This window comes from Neovison vison, chromosome 12 (genome assembly GCF_020171115.1).
Source record: "Neovison vison isolate M4711 chromosome 12, ASM_NN_V1, whole genome shotgun sequence".
NCBI classification, from domain to species: domain Eukaryota; kingdom Metazoa; phylum Chordata; class Mammalia; order Carnivora; family Mustelidae; genus Neogale; species Neogale vison.
This window is the reverse complement of record NC_058102.1, coordinates 45179468-45206433: the sequence shown is the minus strand read 5'-3', so window position 1 is coordinate 45206433 and position 26966 is coordinate 45179468. Positions and strand designations below refer to the sequence as shown.

Genomic DNA, 26966 nt, shown 5'->3' with positions numbered 1-26966 from the left:
ATTTGGATATGAATTATAATCACTGTCCCAAACTCTTGATCAATAGTAGCCATGGGGTATTTCTGAATCAGGAGAAGCTTGATCAATTTTCACTGTAAGTTCAATTTAACACTGGAGATTAATAATCCCTTCCCAATTTCATTAATGAACTCTACAAAATGACCATTGTGCCATATTTAATTTTTGATGGAAAATACCTTCAAGCAACAGCAATTTTTTTTCCAACATATACTCGTATATCTTTTTTTAATGTTTTTTGAATGTGATTCATTATGAGAAGCTTGTGCTGCAAGACAGAAATAAATATCCCATGGAGTAAAGCTGTTCTGGACAAAATGTATATCAATCTTATAGCAGAAGCCTCTAGTTGTACTTATTATAGTAATATTTATATTATTTTCATCATTAGACTTACAATGCTAATATGAGTTATTCCTTGGAATAGTCATTGAACAGTTATTTCTTTAAAATAATATTGATTGTAAACTCAAGCTATTTTGTCAATGTTGAGATTAAACAGTAAAATAAACTCAGTCCTTTAAGTATTTTGAATTGTTCCACATCCAAGTACAGTTTTAATTTTAATAATCCATTGATTGTTATTGGGCAGAAACTTAGAAATAATAGTGCTAGAAGAAGGCCCACCAAGATAGCAATATATGGAGTAATGATTAAGATGTACCTTTGATTCTATAATAAGACATGAAGACTCTGAGTAAAGTATTCAGTATGACATGAAGATTACTTTGACATAGAAGTTTAAAAAGGACAGAAAGCCAGTAAGACAGTGTACTTAAATGTAACATTGCATTGAAAGAGAAGCAGGAAAAGGAGAGAATTATGTTGATAACACCACAAGTAAAGGTTTGAGGACTAGAAGAGACCTCTTACCATCCACTACATAAACACTCTTAAGGGCCCAGACACTGTTCTAACTGTTGAATATGTAGCAATTCATTTAATTCTGACAACAACCTTTGAGATCTGTGGAATTATTATTATTATTATTATTATTATTATTCCCATATCATAGGTAAGGGAACTGAGGCTCAGAGAGGTCAAGCATCATGCCTAAATTTACACAGCTAGTAACTGACAGGACCAGGGCTTTGTCCAGGTAGTCTGGCTATGGAGCCCAACGCTGTCAACTCATTATAATAAATATTATTACTGTAGATATATATTATACACACACACACTCACACACACACACACACACACACACACACACACACACAAAACTACCATTTCAAATCCTATCAGTTTTTCTATATTGCCTGGTTCTTTAATCATAATAATTAAATTAATTACTTTAATTAAATTACTGTTACTGCTGATATATATATGTATATATATAATGTTACTAAGTGAATAAGAAATACTTATTCCTAATGTTACTAATACTTGTTATAATGTTAATAAGTGATATATAATATTACTGCATATATATATATAATGAATACATACATATATTCATGTGAATTCTTACGGATTTGAAACAATGATGAGAAAGCATATAAGTAGCAAATGTCCTAAAGTTGGAGGGCAGATGAAAACTGAAAGAAAAGGATCTTTGACTCATCTTCATTACATTAGTTTTTAATGGAATATTTTATTTAATTCCAGTAGATGAATTATTTTTTTCAAAAATTAAATTCCTTTTTGACTAAGACAAAACATTGTTTTCAATTCTAGTTTTGGAAGCCTTACATACTTGGAGTAAATAATTTAATTATCATTTATACAATTCACCAGGAAAATAATGCAAATCTCATTGAAAATATATTAAAATTTGTTTTACTGATACTGAGATAGTTGTCCCATTGGTATGCAAGTGAGTAAATACAAAAATCAGATTTCTATAGGCACATGCCTGGCCATAACTTGGAGGTGAGGGTTATCATGGGTCACTGTCTCCTAGAAAAATGTCATAGTTTTGCTACCAGTCTGTATCAGCCTTTCAGTTTCTGAAGCATAGCATGCTCTTCTTGGCTTCTTTAAAGACAGCACGTATGCCATTATGGAAATATAGATGCAATGGCTAGAATTCCAGTAACCGTCTTGAATTAAGAGGTGATGAACTTGGAATTTGGGTAAATTGGAAGGGGAGGTGAACCATGAGAAACTATGGAGTCTGAAAAACAATCTGAGGGGTTTGAAATGGTGGGGGAGATGGGAGGTTGGGGTACCAGGTGGTGGGTATTATACAGGGCACGGCTTGCATGGAGCACTGGGTGTGGTGAAAAAAAAATGAGTAATGTTTTTCTGAAAATAAATAAATTAAAAAAAATGTTAAAAAAAAAAGAAAAAGAAAAAAAAAAAAGAGGTGATGAACCCTATCATTGAAGGTGGAAAATAGTAAAATAGAAACCTGGGTTTACCATGTCCTCTAAAAATCCTATGCCAATTATAATTGTATACCTTTGGACCTCTTTTATATAATAGAAATAAACTTTTAGGGGCGCCTGGGTAGATCAGTGGTTTAAGCTTCTCCCTTTGGCTCAGGTCATGATCTTAGGGTCCTGGCATCAAGCCCTGCATCAGGCTCTCTCAGCAGAGAGCCTGCTTCTTCTCTGCCTGCCTCTCTGCCTACTTGTGATCTCTGTCAAATAAATAAATAAAATATAATAAAATATAAATAAAATAAAATATAATAAATAAAATATAAAAAAAATAAAGATAACAAGTAGAAGAAAAACAAATATTTATTAAAACTTGTATTCTAGGTATTCTACTGAGACTCTTATGAATGGCCTTGTGCAGTTTTCTCAGTAAACCTTCAGAAAGGATGGTTACATTAGCCATGTTATAGCTGAGACATAGAGATTAAGGGGAGTTAAGTCACTTAGCTGAAGGTTGCACAGCTTTTAAGTGAGGGGCAGAGGTGAGATTCAACAGCCAACAACTGGCACAGCAGAGCCCATGACCTCAAGTCAGAGTGACTTTGCCCTTTATGTGAATTTCTTCCCACTTGCATTCCCTCTTATCTGTTGGGAATATTACTACTCACTAAAGAAAAAAAAATTCACTTGCACTCCCATGCCTGAAATCTGTCTTCTCCAGTAAGGATAAGGTAACATCCTCTATGTCGGAATTGTAGCAATTGGCAATTGTCACCTTGTAGTTCATTCCCTTTCTGCATCCCTGATGATTTTTTGGTAACTTTGAAGATAGGGCTTTATCTCATCCTTGTATTACTACTCTCGCATTTAATCTTTAGTGCAAAACTCTGTCAGTATTTAATTGTTGCATGAATTGGTAATTAATTACTAATTATTCAAACTATAAACTTTCATGCCTACCATTTTTTGTACAGTTAAGTAAACATATTCTTGGATACTCTTATTGGAGTTGTTTTTTAAATACATAAAAGCCACATGAATTAGTTTTAATTGTAAAAGAATAAAACAAAAGAGCAATACAATGTGAAAAATTTCTTTTACTCTTTTCCATGCCTTCCCATCATGTTTATCCTCCTCACAAATAAAATTGTCAATATTAAGGGTGTATCAATCCAGTCATTTTTTCTTTACATTTCCATAGAGTTTGATTTTTTTTTTTTAATTTTACAGAAATGTATTCTGTTCTCAGACTCATTTCTATAAATTAGACTGGGGAGCTTTATTCCATTGTTTCTAATTTTTCATTATTATGAGTAAGACTACCATGAGTACCCTTGAGTAGTCTTTTGTTGTGCATATGTACAACATATAGGATATGATAGGTATAGGATAGATACCTGCAAGTGGAATTTTGGGTTCACAAGATATAAAATTTTTGATAAATATTACAAATTGTTTTCCAAAAGCTTTACCATTTTAGCCCTCCATCAACCTTGTGTGAGAGGGTCTGATCTCCTCAAACCCTCCATGATGATGAATCATATATATCTTTTAAGTTTTTGATAGCCTGGTAGCAAATGTAAGTTGCTACCGTACTAGTTAAATTAGCTTGTTCGTCTTTGTCATATACATTTGCTATTTGTATTTTTTCTTCTGTGAATTATTACCTGATTTTAAAAAAAGGATTAGGGGCACGTGGGTGGCTCAGTGGGTTAAGGCCTCTGCCTTCGGCTCAGGTCATGATCCCAGAGTTCTGGGATCAAGCCCTGCATCAGGCTCTCTGCTCAGCGGGGAGCCTGCTTCCTGCTCGCTCTCTCTCTCTCTGCGTGCCTCTCTGCCTACTTGTGATTTCTGTCAAATAAATAAATAAAATCTTTAAAAAAAATAAATAAAAAATAAATAAAGGATTAAAAACCTAACAGAAAAAGGATAAGATATTTTTCTGAGTATATTTTCTTATATATTTTATATGTATTAAGTTATTAATTCTTTTTGTAACATACACTTTTACAGTATTTTCTCTTGACTCTGTCAATTTTTTTAAATTTTGTGATGTATTTCATCATTCAAAGGCATTTATTTTATATGTCTAGTTATCCCTTTTATAACTTCCTAGTTTTCTGGTTCTGTCTCATTTAGAAGAACTTCTCTTATCTGAAGATTTTGAAAATACTGTGTTTTTTAAAATGCTATTTTGCTTTTACATCTATCTACTCAGCCCTTCCTCCTCTAATTAGTTTTTGTGCACAGAATGGAGTTGGGGGTCTAATTTTCCTTCACATTAATATATTTTTAAAAATATTTAATTATTTATATGAAATAGAGAATAGGAGGGAGTGACAGAGGGAAAGAGAGAGGATCTCAAGCAGACTCCCCCTGTTGAGCACAGAGCCTGACATAGGGCTCAATCTCATGACCCTGAGATCATGACTTGAGCCAAAATCAAGAGTCAGATTCTTAACTGACTGAGCCACCAGGAAGCCCTCATTTTAATATATTTTTAACCAATTATTTCCATCTGACTTAAAAGGAGTTCCTTATTCATACATTTGAAATGATATGTTTATTTTAATACAAGTGGTCATATTTTAGGGAATTGATTTGATTCTGTTTAATTGGTCCTTTGTTCTTTTGTGAGCTCCTGTCGTATTCTAATTAGTTTATTTAGCTTTATAGTGTGTTATGGTTGAAAAAGTTTTTATAAAATTTTTGTTCAAAACCTTACAGATTTTCTCAACATAAATTTAGAATCAATTTGACAAAGTCGACTTAAAAATCCTCCTATAGTTATGACCAGATATGCATTGAATTTATAAATTATTTTTTAAAGAATTAACATCTTTTCAAATGTAAGATTTCTATATTAAGACATTCTACTTCTCCCCATTTATTCAGATCCCCAAGTCAAGCTTTATGATTTTATGTACATGAATTCTGGTCATGTTATATTTTTGCCCCATTTTTTATGGTATGTGCTTCTATAGGAAATGACACTGCCTTGTCCAAGTATACTCTGATTTTCATTGCTTGTGTATAAGGATCGATCAATTGCTTGTGAATACCATTGTGTTATGACTCAGACTTTGAAATTAGTGATGAAAATGCCTAGAATTTTGTTGTTGATGGATGTTCATGTTTGGTTTTGTTTTTTGCTTTGATAAAGCATTATTAGATTGGGTGACATAAAATGAACAAGATGCAGCCCTTGTCTTCAATGAATTCACAGTCTAGCAGGGATGATACACAGTATGTAATTAATTATATTCAGTATATAAGTGCTATGAATAAAATATTATGAAAGCATTGGGAAGTAAAGAATTAATGAGGCTTAGGAATATTATGGAGGACATCATATGGCAAACAATATTAGAAGATTGAGTTTACTAGGAAAATCCATTAAATGTTTAAAAGTAGGAGAATGAGAGTAGGAAGAGTGTGAACTAAAGGATGGACTTCTGCTGAGAGCTGTTAGGATAGTCATGACTCATGCTGCCCCCTGAGTAGAGCAGGGATTAGGAAAGAGTAGAATTAGCAGCTAGAGAAAATAAAACTCTTACTGAAGCCACTTGTTAGCTTAATATTGAGAGAAACTGAAAATTTACAAAATTTGCAACAAGAAGTGTAATTACCACTGCATTTGTATATTTAAAGCTATTAATATACTCTGAATACAGTTTTAAGCTATAAAAGGGTGTATCACTTGATCATGGACTTGCATAGTATTTTGTTTGAAAATATTCAAAGTACATGAAAATTATTTGGAAAATGTTTTAATTTTCCAAAAGAATTCAGAGATAAATTATCATCATCATCACCATCACCATTATCTCATCATCATCATCATCTTTGCCCTGGGCAGTTCTGCATTGATTTATTTATTTAGTAGCATTTTTCCTGGAACTTTCAGTTATGGTGAACACATGCCAATTTGTTGCATTATGAATATAATAACTCTTTTGGCCTGCATTACATATTTTAAAAACTTCTGTTATAGGCTATTCAGTTAAGGATCCAATGACTTAAAAAGCCTTAAGAAGTGCACATTATTATACCTTAGTTTAAAAACTTGGTTAAGGAATAAAATAGCAGTTATTTCATTTAAAATATTAGTGTTATATTAACAACAAATATAAGGACCTGTACCTGGAGATTATGAATGTCACAAGCAGAAGTGCTCTATCTGTGAGCAGTCGTGGGTAGTGCTTAATATGTGTTTGATGCATATGTGAGTTAAAAAAATTAATAGATACATTTTTATCTACTTGTTTCAGAGTTTATAAATCTAAGATACATTAGGAAAACTGTAAATTCAGTTTATGAACTAGTGAAAATATAATGGCTCATGAAGAAGCAAATTATGAGAACATTCATGTTTTCATTTCTGAACCCTGCTTTCAGGACTAGTAACAACATTGTTAAAATCACTCTAACAGTATTTACAAATTGAGTAGTAGTAATTGCCTTGTGGAACCGCTTCCATCATGATTTTGTTTAGATGTTCTGCTATGTGTGATAAGTGCATGTGTGTGTGTGTGTGTGTGTGTGTGTGCATGCATGTGCACACACAGGAATATTACTCATCCATCAAAAAGAATGAAATTTTGCCATTTGCAATGACATAGATGGAACTAGAGGATATTATGCTAAGTGAAATAAGTCAGGCAGAAAAAGACAAATACCATATGATTTCACCTATATGTGGAACTTAAGAAACAAAACAGGTGAACATAGGGGAAGGCAAGGAAAAAGAAAATAAGATAAAAACAGAGAGGGAGGCAACTTAAAGTTCCCAGGAAACTTAAGTCCTGGGAACAAACTGAAGGTTGCTGGGGGGAGGTGGGCGAAGGGCTGGATAACTGGGTGATGGGCATGGAGTAGGGCACTTATAATGAACACTGGGTGGTATAGGCAAGTGATGACTCACTAGATTCTGCCCCTGAAACTAATAAAACAATCTGCCCCTGAAACTAATAAAACAATATATGTTAACTAACTTGAATTTAAATAAAATCCTAAGAAAACGTTCTTCTATGACTTCTTGATTGCTCTCCTGTACCTTGTTTAAAGCTACTCCTGCAAAACATGTGTTGATCTTTCTTCGGTCAATGCAGAAAAGAGCCTGATGTGCCTGAAAAGCAATTCCATGCCAATAAGCTTTTTATACTTTGATGGCTAGTTGTTTAAAGGTGATATGCTGGCCTTTCATAGATGAAATTGAGAAGGAATGACTTAAACACCTTTTGTAAGAAATCGCTGGGAGGCTGGACCTTTTGTTCTGATTTCCCATTGTGTTCCAGAGATAACGAGACTACCTTACTTCTGCTGAGCACTGCCATGCAAAAGCTGGTTAAGGATACTGGGTCCTTCTGATACTGTCTTCTGCTTTATAAATTCTGATTTTATGAAAGATGTCTAGTTTTGGAATTCTTTACTCAGAATTCTTTATCCCTTTCCCTTTTTAAAGTACTGTAAAATCTCAGTATTAACATTTTCCTTTCTTACTTGTGTTTTATAAGGGACTCATGAGAGTCATTAATAATAATAGAATACTGATTAAAGTGTATTTTATATTGTACTCACTGAGAGAAGGATGATTCTTTAGTTGTTTGTATTAGGCTCATTTGGGAGAAGTATCCATGTATGATTATATTCTTATTTATCTTCTGTTAAGCCACGAGAATGTGTGTGCAAGAGAATTACAATTAAATATTTATGCGGTCCTGAAAGTGATAAAATTGTTTATTGCAAAATAAGAATTATTGTTGGCTCTATGCTTCCAATCTTCTGCTATTGACCAAAAGCTATTAAAGTTAGCTTGTAGTTATCCTCTCAGACTTTCTAACCAGTGCAGATATTTCCATGCTATGAGGAGTGACTCACAGTGAGTCCATTTAGGAACCTCATGGCCATCCCTGCAAAATCACAACATTTTTCACATCTCTGAGGCTAAGGAAGCATTCTATTAATTGATTTGTCATCATTAGCTAATGCTTCTCTTGAGACATACAAAAAATCACCTTAGAACCCTCTCCTTCTACACCTTTCTGCATGCAATTGCTTTAGAATTCATTTCTGAAAGACCTCTAAATTAGTCTTAGTTTATGCAACACTTTGCCACCAATAAATGTTAAAAATACTTTGAGAGCATTTTCAGGATATTTTACTGTAATGAGAGCTCAGTGTCTTCAGCTTTCTTCCTATGATAGCCCAGTAAAAGTCTGAAGTATATTCCTGAATTTTCATGCTAGACTCTTCCTGTAGGCATACCCAGATTTGTTCAAGGCTAACATAGGGTAAAACATTCTGTTGCGCTTTCTTTTTAAAAATCAGTTAAGTCACAGACTATTCCCTGGGATAAGGACTTGGGTGGAGCTACCATCTGAGATATTTCCGAGAAGTACAATCCTCCTGAAGAATTAGGGGGAAGGCCTGTGGCTCTTGAGGAGGCAAACTTTCTTGGAAACTTAAGTTGTACTGCATTAAATCAAGGGCATATTTGTAACCTTCTGCTGCCAAATTGACATTTCAACTCTGTAGGTAAAAATGCTGTAATATTAGTGCCTAATGTCTGACAGTGTTGAGTAGCAGATGGGAGAGAGACGTCTTGACATCATTCTTTAGTTTTGTGCCATTTTCATGACAAACAGCTTTCACTCTTGAGTTGCAAAAGTGTGGGTGATATTTGTAGGTTGCATGGATTTGCCATTCTTTTTAAAGATTGAATAGTCTAAATTTCCAAAGCAAGTACAGATTTGTTTGAATAAGTGTATATATTTATGCTCCTTAGTATCTCACACGTTAAAAATAATTTTTATAATTCACACTGTAGTTAGTACTGTCTGGTCATATTTAACACCAATTGTGATTCTTTTATTTCTGTAAGAATTTTGAAACCTAAGCCTGAGATTCCATAAGAATTTGCTTTAGGATCTCTGACCTTCCTAAGAATTTAACAATAATTTACTTGGGCAAAGGTATATAAATGGTTCCTCCAAAATGCCATTTATATACCACCAATTTTCCTTGAACAGATATTTGTAAGGCATACTTTTAAAATAAAGGCATGACTATTCCTCTGATCTGGGATTCCTGAACTGAGATTGTTTTATCTTAGGGTTTCTCCTTTTATGAATTTGAGTTATCCCTTCTGCAGCTTGCTGGAAATCTTTTGCATGTTCAAGTACAGTGCTCATTTGAGTGTGCTCTGAAAGGCCACCTGCATCAGAATCTCTGGAAATATTTTATTAAAAATTGCATATTCCCCAGGCTGCCTGGAAACCTGTATTTTGTGAAGCACTGCATATGATTCCAACACACACAACAATGTGAAAACTGCTGCTTTTGAGTCCCAGAGAGTATTTATGGCATTAGGTTAGGCAGACAGGTACTCATTTGAGGCTGGGAGGTCTGAGACCAGGCATCCGTAATAACAGGAAGCATGGTTTTCTCTGGATCCTGGAGTCAAGAGTGACCATTCAGCAATCAAGATGTCAGGGAATCAGTTATAAGGACTCAAAAACATTTTTTTAAATTCTTACTATTAAATATGTTATTGTTTTAGATATTCTACCTGACAGCTATAAACAAGCCTCATAATCTGGGTGTCTCTGAAATCTTCCCAAGCATGGGAAAGTACTGGAGGGTTCTCATGTAATTAGGAAGGACCTTTATGTTCCAATGAGTAGACTGGCATCTATCAATCATGCATATGCATGTTGATCTATAAGGTATTCAGTAGTTTTCTCTGGTCTAAGGCATGGCAGAATTTTCTTGCAAATTAATCTGGCTTCTACACCTGGAATAATCTGCAAATCTATTGATAATGCAGGTAAACAAGAACAATTGAGCTATCTGAAACAAGTGTTAACTGAGGGGTATCTTCAGGGTTTTTGTTTTTTTTTTAAAGACTTTATTTATCAGAGAGAGTGAGAACAAGCAGAGGGAGTGACAGGTAGAGCAGGCAGAGGGAGAAGCAGGGTCCCCGCTGCAGATTGGATCCCAGGACCCCGGGATCATGACCTGAGCCAAAGGGAGCCGCCTAACCGACTGAGCCACCCAGACGTCCCAGCCTCAGGTCTTGTGGTTACTCTGTGATGTCAAGGAAATCAGAAACCAAGAAAGATAAAGGAAAGAAAGGAAAAGTAAGTAGGTTGCTTCAGCAAGGAGTATGTGATAAGAAAGAAGAAAATGAGAACTTTGAGGTGGATTCAGTGTGTGGAAAAATTAAATGAATCCTGGTATTTGGCTTGTTAATGTAAAGGCTTAATTTTCACAACGAGTTATGTATACACTGGCTCCTTTCATCTCTATTATGATAAATGATAAAGAAGTTGTTAAAATGAAGACTGTATGAATATAAGTATTAATACTGGTTTTACATCAATTATTTGCTGCTTAAGGTTATTTTATGATAGTTTCTCACCTCAGAACAGAGATGCAAAGAGGCCTTTCTGATTGTCATCTTTCTTAACAAACATGCTAATCAGCCAGTGATAAAGTAAGAGCTGCTCCTGTGTTTCTCCCAGAACTCAAAAGAGTCTGTTCTGGACCTCAACAGTTATTTACCTAAATTGCAGCACTACCGTGGTAATGAAAAGTAGGCATTTTACAGTGGTTTCTCCTTGTCATGAAAATATAGAAGATTCATTTTTGTATTTGAGGCAGGAATAATTTGGAGAAGAGGGGAAAGGAAAAGAAATTTAGTTCTAACATTATGTGCAATGAAGGTGAGTGATTAATTCAAATTAACACACTCTTGCTTATGAGGCAAATCTTGAAGCCTTTGGGAGATGATTTGAAATACATGATGTTCTTCCTTAATTGCATGCAATTTGAACCATTATGTGTGGAATGCTTCAGATGCCCTTACCTGGAATGGAGTACCAGTGAAGAGGTCTTCACTATTTTGGATGTAAGAAAACATCAGATTAGGAAAACCTGCCTCATTACAGCTGTGCCAAAGCCTTCTTTAATGTTATTGAAAGATATGAACACAGGCCAGCTCAGAAGCTAAGAAGCGGTGCTGGCACCTGTGGAATCAGACCACATTTGACTCTCAGATCAGATTTTTTTTCCTTCCTAAATGAGGAGTGGCCTGAGTGCCATTCACGGGACCCTCCAAAGGGAAGTAGGTAGAGGTTTCCTGTTGTTTAGCTGATTTACCTAATTAGGATGAGGATTGAACAGTTCAGTATCAACTCTCCAGGTCACCAGGTGGTTATGCTAACTGAAAGAGGAGAAAATAGAGTTTGTAATAAGAAAGTGTTGGTCTTACACTCTATATGGGACAAACTCCAGTAAGACTAATAGGCCCTGAAGAGAATAATGATTGAGTATCAGAGTTTCAAGTGGGTGCTAGCTTAAACACACTCTAAGTTAGTGGAGGGTTCTTGGGAGTGCTGTCAGAAATGCCAAAGTAGAAAGGACTGCAGGTGAAAGTAGGTGGTTTTGTATTCCCCGTGTGCAAATGTATTGGAAGTTAATTGCATAAGTTGGGGGCAGATCATGAATTTTACCCAATGCAGATTGAGGGAAATGTCACTTTTCCCTTTTCCACCTATAGTGAGACTAAAATCGTTACAGAAAGATAGTTACTGTGCAGAGCAATTGGACCCCTTGCCTCCTAGCTTACTAGATTTTAAAATTTCCATCTTTGTGATTTCTTAGGTTTCCTATCCATTTTTTAAATGTCACTGCATTCTCTTGAATTTTGACATTGATAGACTATCAGTTACTTCTCAGAGTATGTACGTAGAGTTGAGAAATCCATATGAAAATTTGTGTCTCAATTTTTGCTAAAGTAACATGTAGGGTATTTCAATATACAATAGGGTATTTCATATACTTAGGGTATTTCATATACTGTATGAAAGTTAATGAGTTTGTTGACTAATAGGTAAATGATAGATACATGTTTGAAAGATGGGTGGAGAACAAAGACAGAGCCATGAGACTTATTTCATATGATGGAATCACTATCTTTGGATTCAGAAAGATTATTTTGTCATGCTTATTTAATATAAGAAAAGTGACAAGAATTTTGAAATTTGAGAATCATAGCCAATGTTTACTTAAAATAAATTCAAGTGATTTCTCTTAGTGAAAGGAAGGTATTACTGAGATAAATATTTTATACACACGAGTAACATGTTAAATGATTATCACATGTAACAATAGAAGGCTGTAAGTATTTGATGAAGAAATTTTCAAATAGTCACATACTTCAAAGATATGCCACATTAAGAGGAAGGTAGAAACATACATTCTTTATTTTTTAGTCTAAATTTTATAAAAATGCATAGAAAGTCGTAGGAAAATCTTTCAATAGTTACTTACCTATTTGTATGTGCTATTATCATTGATTGTGTACTTTTTATTGTAGGCAAGTTAATCGGTTTCTAGAGTGCATACACATATTAAAATGAACTGTGAGTTCTCCTTATCCCTAACAGATAAGTGATGTGAGAGCATCTTTCATAAACAGGCAAATGGAACTAAGGAAAAGAATGAGAAGCACTTCAAAGAGCTTTTAGTGGGGTGGCTTTCTTTATTTTAATTTTTGATGCTTGTTAGTACAAATAATTCACAAATGGAAAATTCTGTAACAGAAGCACGCTGTTCTAGTTTTGTAATAACAGCTTTTTACATTTGGAAAACACATGGATGTTGCAAATATATGTAGATAGGGATGGAGTGGTGATCCCAGAGGGCTTATCTGTAATGCAAATTTCTTTATTCAACAAATATTTAATGAACACTTACTGTATACCAGGTAGTGTTACAAGACACTAGAGTGAATAATAGTGAACAAAAGAGCCAGTTTCCACCCTCCACCCCACCCCCCCAGCCCAAAAAGAGCCAAAGTCCCTGTTTCATGAGCTTGCAGTGTAGAGTGACTGCAGTCAGATTATCACTCAAACAAATATATCTTAGATGGTGTTATTTTTACAGTAAATAAATAGTAAAGCAAAGAATGGGAGGGTTTGGAGAAGTGGCACAGAGAAGGAATTTATTTTAAATATGGCAGTGAGGGAAGCTCTCACTTTCCAGTTGACAATCTGAGCAGTTGACGCTGACCTGAAAGAAGTAAATGAGGGAACTATCCAGGAATAGAGCTTTCCAGACAGAGGAATAGCAAGTGCAAGGGCCCTGAAGTGGAAGGTACTTGGCATGTTAAAGAGAAAGAAAAAAGATGGATGTGGCTCTAATGGAATGATAAGGGGCAAAGCAGGATGAGATGCGTTTAGGGAGTTAAAAGAGTACTGATCATGTAAGGCCTTTTATTGTAATTTTTACTTCTCTGGCAGTCAGTGTTGTTGAGAATCTTTCCATGTGTTTACTTGACATCTGTATATCTTCTTTTGTGAATTATCTATTCAAATCTTTTGTCCATTTTTTAAAAATTTGGGTTGTCTTATTATCGACAACAAGAATTCCTTAAATATTCTGATACAAACCCGTTATTCAGATATATGTTTTGCAAAATTTTCTCCAGGTTTATGGTTCGCCTTTTTATTTTCTTGACTTGTCTCTCAAAATTGAATGTTTTTAATCTTGAAGAGGTCAATTTTATTAATTTTTCTTTCATAAGATGTGCTTTTTATGACTTATTTATGATATCTATGCTAACTTCAATAACACAAAGTTTTTCTTCTACATTTTTTGGCCAGGAGACTGATAATTTTAGCTCTTTTATATGGTCTGTGACCCATGGTTAGTTTTTGTGACTGATGTAAGGTAGGGGTTATTTTTAGCTGTTTTCATTGCAGATACATTGTAGCACCATTAGGTAAAAAGACTTCATTTTCCTCTGACTTTCCATGGAAGTTTTGTCAAAAATCAGTTGACTGTGTAAGTTATACATCTATTTTTTGGACTCTGTAACCTGTTCCATTGATTTATAAGTCTATTGCTATGCCAATACTATACTATCTTATTACTATAGCTTTAAAATAAGTCCTTTAGGATTTTGGTTGAGATTACTTTAAGAATATAAATCAATTTGGAGAGAATTGCCATCTTGATAGCCATGTCTGTGGCTTAGCTCCTCATTTGTTCAGGTTTTTTATTAAGTTTTCCTTTGCTATGCTTTGTAGTTTGCAGTGTGCAGATCTTACACCTCTCTTAATAAATTTATTCCTGCATATTTTATCTGTTAGTTATTATAAATAAAGTTGTTTTTTTAAAATTTTGTACTGGAGTTGTTAGTTGCATAATTATACACACACACACACATCAGGGATTGATGAACTGAGGCCCACATGCCAGGCACTAGCTATTGTGAATGAGTTCTCATTGGAACGTAGCCAGGCCCATTTACTTATATATTGTCTATGGTTTTTTTTCCATTACAAAGGTAGAGTTAAATTTTTGCAACAGAGACTGTGTAGCTTGCAAGCCTGAAATATTTACCATCTGACCCTTTAAGAAAGAGAATGCCAACACTTCATACTTAGAAATATCCTTGAGTTTTCTATATTCACTTTATGCCTGCAACCTTGCCAAATTTGCTTATTATTTCTTACAGTTTTTAAATAGTTTCTAGAGTTTTCTACAAGCATTGTAATGTCTTTTAAAAATAACGGTAGCATTACTTCCTTTCCAATATTTATACATTTTATCTCCCTATCTTCATAAAATAGCTTTGAAATGCTCTCTACTATATGGTTGTATGGCTATGTATATCATAATTAACTTAAACATATTTATATTATTGGAAATTTAGGATGTTTTCAAATTCTCACTTATGAATAAGTCTATTAAGAAAATTTTTGTGCATGCAGTTTTTATTATTTATTTGTTGTTTATGAATATATATTTTTAGAACTTTGATTATTGAGTCCATGATTGTAAACATGATAAATAGCAGTGAAACACATGGTCAAGTTGCCATTACAGATGGGCACATTTCTCTCAAGAAGGATAGAGTGTTTTCTAGTGTGGCTATCTTAAAATTGATATTATTTATTTTACTTTTTATAGTATTCTATTCTCTAGACCAAAATAAGCTTAAGGAATATTTATTTTGTTAAAAGTAAATTGTTCCCCCTTCCCTAGTGTTTAGTTTATGAAATTATAGTGGTTAAGATCATTAACTCTAGCTTTAAGATGAATGTTAGTCCTAGCTTCAACAAAAATGTAACTCTGAACAAGTTACCGTCTTCTTAATTTCACCAACTACAAAGTGTAGATAAATGGGTACCTAGATTAGAGTTTTATTTTGAGTATGAAATGAGATTATGTAATAAATATTCTGTATAGTCCTGGGCCCAGTAAGTGCTTAATCAATATTTTCTGTTATTACATGACCCTTCCATGACAGATCAGCATCTATCATGACATTCAGGGGACAAAAGATCTTGAACTGAGACTTTAGACTAGAAAAGTTGTTAATTCAGGATATACCCATTTCCCCTTAGTTTCACCTCAGTTTAAAACATATCGTTAAGGACTGATTTTATTGGAAATGTATACCCATATACCCAACTAAAAAATGTGTTCCAAGTTTAATTCAAGTCCATTCTGATGAAGTTTTCTACTCTCAGTTTTCATTCCATTTTATCTTTCTCTATAACATACTCTTCCTTAGCTTTCTTTGGGTAACTAATACCATTGTAATTTAGAATCCTCCTTCCAATATACACCATATGGTTTTAAGTATGAAGGTTGCATATTAATATTAAATTTAGTCACTTTGATGATTAAATGGATAAAAGACATACAAAGAATTGTGGATAAATGTAGCTTCATGATGTTGAAAGCAAGTAATCTGTTAAAAACAACATTCACGTATAAAACACACTTTTTTATAGTTGTTAGAAATGCAGGTATTTCATTTGTTCATTAAGTGAATGTTTATGAGGAACCTACTATGCTGGTGTATTATATTAAACATATGAACTATAAAATTTAATAGGATGTCATAAAATGCCTTAGAATTTAGAGAGAGACTATAATCTCACAATTATCTAGTGTAAGATTTTATCTAATGTAATACTTTGGTCTAAAATATTTAATGTTTTTCTAATATAAATGTTAGGTGTTTTAAGAGCACATCTAAACACTGTTTTAAAGGAGTGATCACTTCTGGGTGATATGCTCACAGTCTCCTACTGCTCCATGGAAGAAGTAGCAATTGGGAACTTAGGGTGATCTTTGAAAAACATGTGAAAGAAGGAAGCAAGGAACATCACACAAATGATGGCATGATACCTGCATCCAGGATTACCTGGTAATAGATCTCAAGCATTTTTTTTAAACAAATTATGATATATTCTTTTTTTAGACTTTATTTATTTATTTATTTTTAAATTTTCTTTTATTATGTTAGTCACCATACAGTGTATTATTAGATTTTGATGTAGCGTTCCATGATTCATTGTTTGGGTGTGACACCTAGTGCTCCATGCAGTGTGTGCTCTCCTTAATACCCACCACTGGTCTAACCCACCACTGGGCTACCCAAACCTCTGCCACCATCTGCTCTGAAACCCTCAGTTTGTTGAAAAGTGTAGTTCTGGTGTAGTTAACATACAGTACTGTATTAATCAGGTATGCAATACAGGGAGTTAACAGTTCCAAATACTACTCAGTTCTCATCAAGTGTACTCTTAATTCCCTTTCACCTATTCACCCATCTTCCTACTTACCTTCCTTCTGGTAACCATGTCTTCGTTCTCTATATTTAGGAGTCTGTTTCTGGTTTGTCTTGTTCTTTTTTTTTTTTTTTTTTCCCTTTGTTTCTTTCTTAAATTCCACATAAGAGTGAAATCATATAGTATTTTTCTCTTTCTGATTAACATTATACTCTCTAGATCTATCCATGTTGCAAATGACAAAATTTCATTCCTTTTATGGTTGATATAGATAGATGATAGATATAGATATAGATAGATATAGATATAGACATAGATAGATACTAATTCCTCTTTACCCATTCACCTATCGATGGACACTTGGGCTGCTTGCTTTCATACTTTGGCATTTGTAAATGATGCTGCAATAAACATAAGGGTGCATATGTCCCCATAAATTAGTGTTTTCATATTTTTAGGGTCAATACTGAGTATGGTAGGGTAGTTCTATTTTTAACTTCTGGTGGAATCTCCATACTGTTTTCCACAGTGGCTGCACCAATCTGCATTCCCACCAACAGTGCATGAGGTTTCCTTTTTCTCCACATCTTCACCAACACTTGTTGTTTCTTGAGTTTTTTTATTTTACCCATTCTGACAAGTGTGAGTTGATATCTCACTGTGGTTTTGATTTGCATTTCCCTGATGATGAACAATGTTAATCACCTTTCATGTGTCTTTTGGCCATCTGTGTATTTAAAGAACTATCTGTTCATGTGTTAGGCCCATTTTTAATTGAATTATTTGTAGGGTTTTTGGTGTTGAGTTTTATCAGTTCTTTATATATTTTGGATCCTGATCCTTTATCAGATTTCATCATTTGCAAATATTCTCTCCAGTTTGGTACATTATGTTTCAATTTTGTTGGTTTCCTTATGTTTCAGTTTTGTTGGTTTCCCTTCGTTGTGCCGAAGCTTTTTATTTTGATGTAGTTTCAATAGTTTATTTTTGGTTTTGTTTCCTTTGCCTCAGGAGACATAGCTGGAAAGATGTTGTAGCCAATGTCAGAGGAATTGCTACCGGTACTCTCTTTTAGGATTTTTATTATTTCACTTCTCACATTTAGGACTTTAATCCATCTGGAGTTTATTTTTGTGCATGGTGTAGGGAAGAGGTCCAGTTTCATTTTTTTGCATGTTGTTGTCCAGTTTTCCCAACACCTTTTGTTGGAGAGACTGTCACTTTCCCATCGCATATCCTGGCTTCTTTTATCAAGGATTAATTGACTATATACATGTAGATTTGTTTCTGGGCTTTCTATTCTGTTCCAATGATCTATGTGTCTATTTTTGTACTAGTATCATACCGTCTTGATTACTGGAATTTTTAAAGATAACTTGAAGTCTGGAATTGTATACCTCTTCTGGTTTTGCTTTTCTTTTTCAAGCTTGCTTTGGCTATTCAGGGTCTTCTGTAGTTCCATACAAATTTTAGGGTTGTTGTTCTAGTTTTGTGAAAAATACTGTCGGTAGTTTGATAGGGATTGCATTAAATGTGTAGATCACTTTGGTAGTATAGCTATTTTAACAATATTTCTTCTTCCAGTTCATGAGTGTGGAATGTTTTTTATTTCTTTGTGTCATTTTCAATTTCTTTCATTAATTTTTATACTTTTAGAGTACAGGTCTTTCACCTCTTTGGTTAAGTTCATTCCTAGGTGTTTTATTTTTTTGATACAATTATAAATGGGGATTGTTTTCTTGATTTCTCTTGCTGCTGCTTCGTTTTTAGTGTATAGAAATGCAGCAGATTTCTGTACACTGATTTTGTATCTTCTAACCTTATTGAATTCGTTTATCACTTTTAGTAGTTTTTTTTGGTGGAATAGTATCATGCCATTTACAAATAATGTAAGTTTTCCATCTGTCTTACCTTTTGGGTGCCTTTTTTGGTTATCTGATTGCTGTGGCTAGGACTTCAGTACTATGTTGAATAAAAGTGGTGAGAGTGGGCATTCTTGTCTTGTTCCTGACCTTAGGGGAAAAGTTCTATTTTTCCCCATTGAGTATGAAGTTAGCAGTAGGATTTTCATAAAAGGCTTTTATCATGCTCAATTATATTCCCTCTGAACCTACTTTTTTGAGGGTTTTTGTCATGAATGGATGTTGTATTTGTCAAATGCCTTTTTTTCATCTGTTGAAATGATCACATAGTTTTTATCTTTTCTCTTATTAATGTGATACATCACATTGACTGATTTACAAATATCCAACCACCCTTGCATCCTGGGAATGAATACCATTTGATCATGGTGAATTATGTGTGTGTTTGTGTGTGTGTGTCCGTGTTATTTTTTGTTGTTGTTGTTTTGTGTGAATGATACTTTTAATATATTGTTGGATTTGGTTTGCTACTATTTTGTTGAGGATTTTTGCATCAGTGTTCATCAGAGATAATGGCCTGTAGTCCTTTTCTTCTGGTTTTTGGTATCAGGGTAATGCTGGCCTCATAGAGTGAGCTTGGAAGTTTTCCTTTCTCTTCTATTTTTGGAAAAGTTTGAGAAGAATAGATATTAACTCTTCTTTAAATGTTTGACAGAATTCCTCTGTGAAGTTATCTGGTCCTGTACTTTTGTTTGTTGGGAAATTTTTTATTACTAATTCAATTTCATTGCTGATAATCAGTCTGTTCAAATTTTTTATTTCTTTCTTCTTCAGTTTTAGTAGGTTATATGTTTCTGGGAATTTATCTATTTCTTCTAGGTTGTCCCATTTGTTGGCATATAACTTTTCATAATAATCTCTTAGTATCCCTTGTATTTCTGTAGTGTCAGTTGTTACCTTTCTTCTTTTGTTTGTGATTTTGAGTCTTCTTTTTTTGGATGAGTCTAGCTAAACATTATTCAATTTTGTTGATCTTTTCAAAGAAATAGCTCCTGGTTTCATTGATCTATAATATGGTTTCTTTTATTTCATTTTTATAACATTTATTTCTTTTTTTTAAAGATTATTTTGTTTTATTTATTTGACAGAAAGAGAGATCACAAGTAGGCAGAGAGGCAGGCAGAGAGATAGGGGGAAGCAGGCTCCCTGCCGAGCAGAGAGCCCGATACGGGGTAATCCCAGGACCTCGAGATTATGACCTGGGCCGAAGGCAGAGGCTTAACCCACTGAGCCATCCAGGTGTCCCATATATCATTTATTTCTTTCGAATCTATTATTTTCTTCCTTCTGCTGGAGTTGGGTTTCATTTTTTCTTCTTTTTCTAGCTCTTTTTGGTGTAAGATTAAGTTGTTTATTTGAGATGTTTCATACTTCTTAATGTAGGCCTGTATGGCTATAAACCTCTTCAGGATAGCTTTGGCTATATCCCAGAGGTTTTTAGAACGTTTTGTTTTTGTTTTCATTTTTTTCCAGATGCTTTTTTATTTTCTGGCTGACCCATTCATTGTATAGTAGCATGTTATTTAACCTCTGTGTATTTGTGCTCTTTCCAGATTTTTTCTTGTGATTTCTAGTTTCATAGTGTTGTTGTCAGACAAGATGCATGACATGACTTTGATCTTTTTAAATTTGTGGAGGCTTGTTTTGTGGCTTAATATGTGATCTGTTCTGGAAAATGTTCCATGTACATCTGAGAGGAATGTGTTTTTTGCTGTTTTAGGATGGAGTGTTCTGAATGTATGTGTTAAATCCGTCTGTCCAGTTTGTCATTCAAAACCACTATTTCTTTGCTGATTTTCTGTTTGGATGATCTGACCATTGATATGAGTGGGGTGTTAAAGTCCCCTACTATTACTGTATTACTATTGATTAACTTCTTTCTGTTTGCCATTAACTTTTTTATGAATTTGGGTATTCTCATCCTGGGTGCATAAATATTTATAATTGTTATGTCTTCTTATTGGATTGTCCCCTTTATGATTATGATTATACAGTGTCCTCCTTTGTCTCTTGATACAGTTTTAAACTGTATTTTCTCTGCCATAAGTATTGGTATCCCAGCTTTCTTTTCACTTCAATTTGTATGATGAATGTGTCTCCATTTCCTTACTTACGAACTATATCTGTCTTTAGGTCTATAATGAGACTCTCATTTAAAATGCCTCATCTAAAATGAGGTAGCATATACATGGGTCTTGTGTTTTTTATTCCTTCTGTTATCCTACATCTTTTAATTAGAGCATTCAGTCCATTTACATCCAAAATAATTATTGATAGGTATTTATTTATTGCCAATTTGCTACTTCTTTTGTGGATTTTGTGGTTGTTTTTATAGTTTACTTCTGATCCTTTCTTCTCTTGCTCTCTTCTCTCACAGATTGCTGGTTTTCTTTAGTGATATGCTTGAATTCAGGTCTCTTTATTTTTTGAAAATCTATTACTGATTTTTGATTTGTGCACCATGAGGGTTGTATATAACATCTTCTACATATAGCAGTCTCTATGAAGTTGTTGGTTACTTATATTTGAACACATTTTTACTCCTCCTCCCCACATTTTAGGTATATGGTTTCATACTCTACATCCTTTTATTTTTGAGTCCCTTGATTGATTTTTTACATATATATTTATTTTTTACTGCTTTTGTGCTTGCTAATTTTCTTATTCTTACTTATGGTCTTTCCTTTCTACTCAGAGTCCCACTTTATGCTTTAGTGGTTATGCACTCCTTTAGCTATTGTTTGTCTGGGAAACTCTTTTATCTCTCTTTCCATTCTGAATGATCATCTTGCTGGTTAGAGTATTCTTGGCTGTAGATTTTTTCCTTTCCGTTGAATATATCATGCCACTTTCTTATAGCCTGCAAAGTTCCTCTAATAAAATTCACTGAAATATTTATGGGGTTTCCCTGGTATGTAGCTGTCTTCTTTTCTCTTGTTACTTTAAAAATTCTGTTTATCATTACCTTTTGCCATTGTAATTACTAGGTGTCTTGGTCTAGAACACCTTGGGTTGATTTTGTTGGTATTTGTGGCCTCCTGGATCTAGATATCTATTTTCTTCCCCAGATTAGGGAAGTTTTCAGCTATTATTTCTTTGAATAAATTTTTTGCCCCCCTTTCTCTCTATTCATTTTCTGAGATCTGTATAATGTGAATGTTACTAATTTTTATGGAGCTGTTGAGTTCTCTGAGTCTGTTCTCATTTTGCATAATTTTTTTTTAATCTCAGCTTCTCAGCTTGATTACTTTCCATTGCTGTCCTCCAGATCACTAAATCTTTTTTCTGCTTCTTTTAACCTATTGATTTCATCTAGTATATTTTTACTTTAACTTATTGTGTTCTTCATCTCAGATTGGTTCTTTTTTATCTCTTTGTTTAGGGTCTCACTGATGTCCTCCACTCTTTTCTCAAGTCCAGTGAGTATTTTTATGATCATTACTTTAAATTCTCTATCAGGCATATTACTTATATCCATTTCACTTAGGTTTATTGCTGTGGTTTTGTTCTATTCTTTCATGTGGGACATATTCCTTGGTCTCCTCATTTTATCTTGCTCTCTCTATTACTGTGTCTTCGGAAGGTCAGATATGTCTTCTGCTCTTGAAAATAATGGCCTTATGAAGAAAAGGTCTGTAGTTCCCTACAGTTCAGTGTCCTGTTCACCAGAGCATGGCACTTAAAGGATATCTCTTATGTATGTTGTGTGCACCATGCTCTCATGTCTTGGTTGCTTTTTCTTTTAGTCCAATCATCTGCAGTGGTTCTCTGCCTGTTGTAGGCAGTGTTTTGCCTCTCTGGCAGACTGATTTTAACAAGGTACATTTTGGTCTTTTGTGAAAAGGGGACCACTGCTGCTGCTGCCACCAAGACCAAGACCTCACAAACTGTGTGGGGCAGGAGGTGAGGTGTTGGCAAGTTTTGCATCAATCTTCTGGGGGAGGGGGACTGCAGTGCCAGCACTGAGGGAAGTGTGATCAGAAAGGGCAGATCCTCCAAAGAGCAGTGGTGGGGCCAGTGCTTGGTGTAAACAAGTTTTGGTATTGAATGTCCATGACTTGATCATCCTGCAGGTGACCCTGTGTTTATGTTGGGGAGGTGGGGAAGAAAATGGCATCTGCCTCCTCCTCTGTTCCTGGAGAAGTCCCTCAGGGAACCCTGCCCTTTCTGGACAAGCTCTGAGATTAGTAAATAACCTTCCCTCCTATTTGCCCCAGCCATTTTTTAAACTGCTATTTCTATGGTTATTTCCACATGCTCTTTTTCCTGCTATATCCTTAAGGGTGGGGACTCAGATTCCTATTGACCTCCAGCTCTCTCAGAAGAGAACCTGCAGAGTTTTAAAAGTCCAGTCTTTAATAAGAGTCCAGTCCTGCTGATTGTAAGAACTCATGAAATTTGGTCCCTCTAGTTTTCAAAGACAAATGTTATGAGGATTCTCCTTCCCCATGTAGGCTCCCTGGTGTGATAGTCTGTTTCCCCTCTCCATGCTGGTGGCTTCCTCCACTCCTCTGAATGGTCCAAGACCAATTTATCACACTACCACATCCCTGCCCATCCTACTCTCTTAGATATAGTTTCTCTTCTCCCTTTAGTTGTGGAACTTGTTCTGCCAGTTTTGGCGTCATTTTCTGGGTTGCTTACACTGATAAGAATGTTATCTGGTTGTATCCATGGGATGAGGTGAGGTTAGGGTCCTCCTACTCCACCATCTTCCTTGACCTCTCTCCAACTCAAGCTTTTTAGCAGTCAATGGTATTTCAAGATAGTCTTCAAAGAGACCTCAAAATAAAGTAACTGTAATAAACACATGTAGAAGAGGAAGGTGGACAGGAAAAGATCAGAATGAGAAATTCAAAATGATAGCATCTTTTTGAAATCAAAGTTTTAAAAAAGGAATTCTTTGCCATTATGAAAATCTCCCAGTTTTGGATTAAGAAGCATGCTCAGATTTCAAATCTCTGGATACATAGAGGATGTCCAAATTTTAGCTTTACCTACTTAGGGAGATATGTTACAATAGAAAGGCCATTTAAAAATATTTTCTTGGCTAACCAGTTTCAAGTTTTATGTGATTCAGTTTTAAGCTATATTTATCTGAATTAAATCACTAATGAGATAGCAAGATAGGAAAGCAAAAAAACAAAAAAAAAGTCTGTCATTCTGGAGAATATAATGTGTCTCTAGTTATACATTGCTATATATGGGAATTTAATGATGATCTGGAAATACAGATTTCTCTCCCCGTTAAGCGTCATTGAACTTGAAAGCTTTTGGAATTTCTTATTGTTGGATTCATGCTTAGAATATTATACTGCATGCATTTGCTTTTTAACTATAAACAATTCTTGTGGTCCTTTTTATATTGTATTTATGAGTCAACAGCAACTTGTGCTTTGATTAGGAAAAGTAAGAGAGAGTTTTATGTGTGAGTGTATTCTACAATATCTATTATAAAAGGCTTTTTTGTATTTATTCTAAAATAAAAATTATGTGTTTGGCTCTTTCTCCTAACCTGCATGCCATATTTGAGGAGGTAGAAGGGAAAAAAAAAAAAACCTGGTATAATCACCACTTCTTCTTCTCCTTCTTCCTCTTCTTCTTCTTCTTCTTCTTCTTCTTCTTCTTTTGAAATACATTATTCTCATAAAAAGCATTTGCTGCAGAAATTTACTAAGTAATACTTATTTAATTGCCCAAACAAATTTAAGTATACTTAACCAACTCTGTTCTCCACAAATGGATTATGTAATGTACCTAGCATGTGGTAAATAAAAAATCCATTGATTTACACTTAGTAATTACCAGAACTTAACGTCGATGATCATATTTTTAAATTTAGTTGAAGTCAGCATTGTCTTTATGTACTTTTGATTTCCAAATATACCCACTGAAGTCCTACACTGTTTTTCCATACTAGAAAATCCTAAAGAAAACATTTTCTTCACATGATAAAGTACAAGGAGTAAAGAAGGTTGCTGTCAATTTTTTCTTTTTAATTCATGAAATGCTAATTTTTTTAGGTTTATTTTATATTCTTGGCCAGCAAACTGGATAATCAAATGATAATTCTGAAATTGTATCTTTTATATACAAATCAAAGTCCAAAGTTCAATATCTCCAAGTGAAGCAGAGAGATCTCTATATCAACTCTGGAAATCCATGAATTAATAAGTTGGTGTCTTTCACACAACCAATTCTCAGCAATGGGGCAAAAATACAAAAAACTTGCCATTCAAGACAGAGGAAAAAATGGGAGACATTGAAGCCATTGTGAAAGATTCCTGGGGATGAGTAGTTTGATTAAATTCTGATTTTGTTGTTTGAGCATGACTTCTTGGTCAAGTTTTCTTAGTATTCTCTGGATCTTCCCTTTGGGAAACTTTTTCTTTTCCATCATCTTACATGGGCATATATGAGATGAGTGCTGGGCATTTACCTTCCTTGGGTGCCATGCAGCTTTATATCCCACTGTCTGCTTCTAGAAGGTTGTGTACCTAAGGGTTCTTTCAAGTCTTAAACAGTTACTCATTCGTTGAGTCCAAGATTATGGCATCTTTGGTAACAGACTTCTCTTAAAAACTTAGTGGGCTTCCTATTTAATGCCAGGCAATTCCATATTGGGGATATCTTGAATTCATCAATCTTTAACAAGAGATCCAGACCCTTAGGCTCTTCCCTTGCATTATATTTCTATTTGAAAAAATTTGCTATTAAGTAGACCTCCTTTGTGACCAAGGTTGTAGATATCTTTAACAAATAACTCCATGTCAGCTTGGGGTTGTCTCCATTTCAGCATGGCGGAAGGATACAGGGCATGGAGAAACCCATAGTGGGCTTTATATTGTCAGTCTGGAAGACTTGTATCACTTCTGCCTACTTTCCTCTGATAGAAATCAAATTACATGATAAGACCTAATTTTGAAGTAATCAGATAAATGAAGTCTGGTCATGTTCTCAGGATGAGGAAAGAAAGGGATTTGGTCAAGAGCAAGCTGAGTACTCTACAGATACCAACTGAATATGCTCCCAGAAATAGATGAGAGTGCTAGTTTAAACACAGCGTCCCCAAGACTTTTATTGGTATGGCCATTTTTTTTGGTTTTTTGTTTGTTTATTCTGCATTGTTTTTTTTAAGGATATTCTGTTAAAGGAAATGAAATACATATCCATTTCCACCTTAACACCAACTGCCAACAACCAAAAAGAAAGGAAGAAAGAAAGGGAGAGAGGGAGGGAGGGAGGAAGGAAGGAAGGAAAGGAAAAAGAATGACTAACAAATACAATGAATTATGGCCCTAAATTCACAACGATTCTGAAAATAGAAGACAGTATTTATAGATATTTATATATCTATAGATTTATAGATGTAGATTGTCCTTTGTGGGATACAGAAATTTATAAAAATGGAAGGCAGCTTCTTGGAGGGACTGGCTTATTTAGAATAATAAAATCTTAAGGCATGATGGGTTACATTGCTGAATCTTTCTTCACACGAAGGAAGAGGAAACAAAATCAGGCCTGAAAGAGACAACATGGAAACTCCCATTTTTTTCAGGAAGGGAACAGAAATGGGGTGGAGGAAGAAATATATATGGCAATTGGCTTGGCAACCATTAATCGAGACAGCTGGAGAGAAACAATTAAATGCTAAATCACCACAATGAGAACCTGGGATGTACAAGGTCGAAGTAAGAATCACACAGCTATACAGCATATTCTGAAATGGGACTACGGCACAGAAATATGCCCCTAAACAGATGGAACTACTGATTTGATTAGAACTTGGTTGGAAATTACAACCCTGATGTAAACTGCTACTGCTCCAACCAATTCACCGTGATTGTTCTTAAGCCACAACTTATCCACAACTGTTTTTACTGCATAGGAATTTACTTTTTAATTATGAGTACTGTTGAAACATAATCCAATCTTAAATCTATAGGAGTATAGAAAGAATGATAGTTAAGAATCATAATAACAGGGACACCTGGGTGTCTGAGTTGGTTAAGAGTCGAGTTTGGCTCAGATTGTGATCTCAGGGTCCTGGGATTGAGCCCCACATCAGGCTCCATGCTCAGTGGGGAGTCTGCTTCTCCCTCTGACCC

The 26966-nt window shown here is 34.5% G+C and overlaps 1 protein-coding gene across 1 annotated transcript in view; it reads left to right on the top strand.

Annotated features, from left to right (window-relative positions):
* TRHDE (thyrotropin releasing hormone degrading enzyme) overlaps positions 1 to 26966 on the top strand; it is a 380043-nt gene that overhangs the window by 301237 nt on the left and 51840 nt on the right. The window lies entirely within an intron of this gene.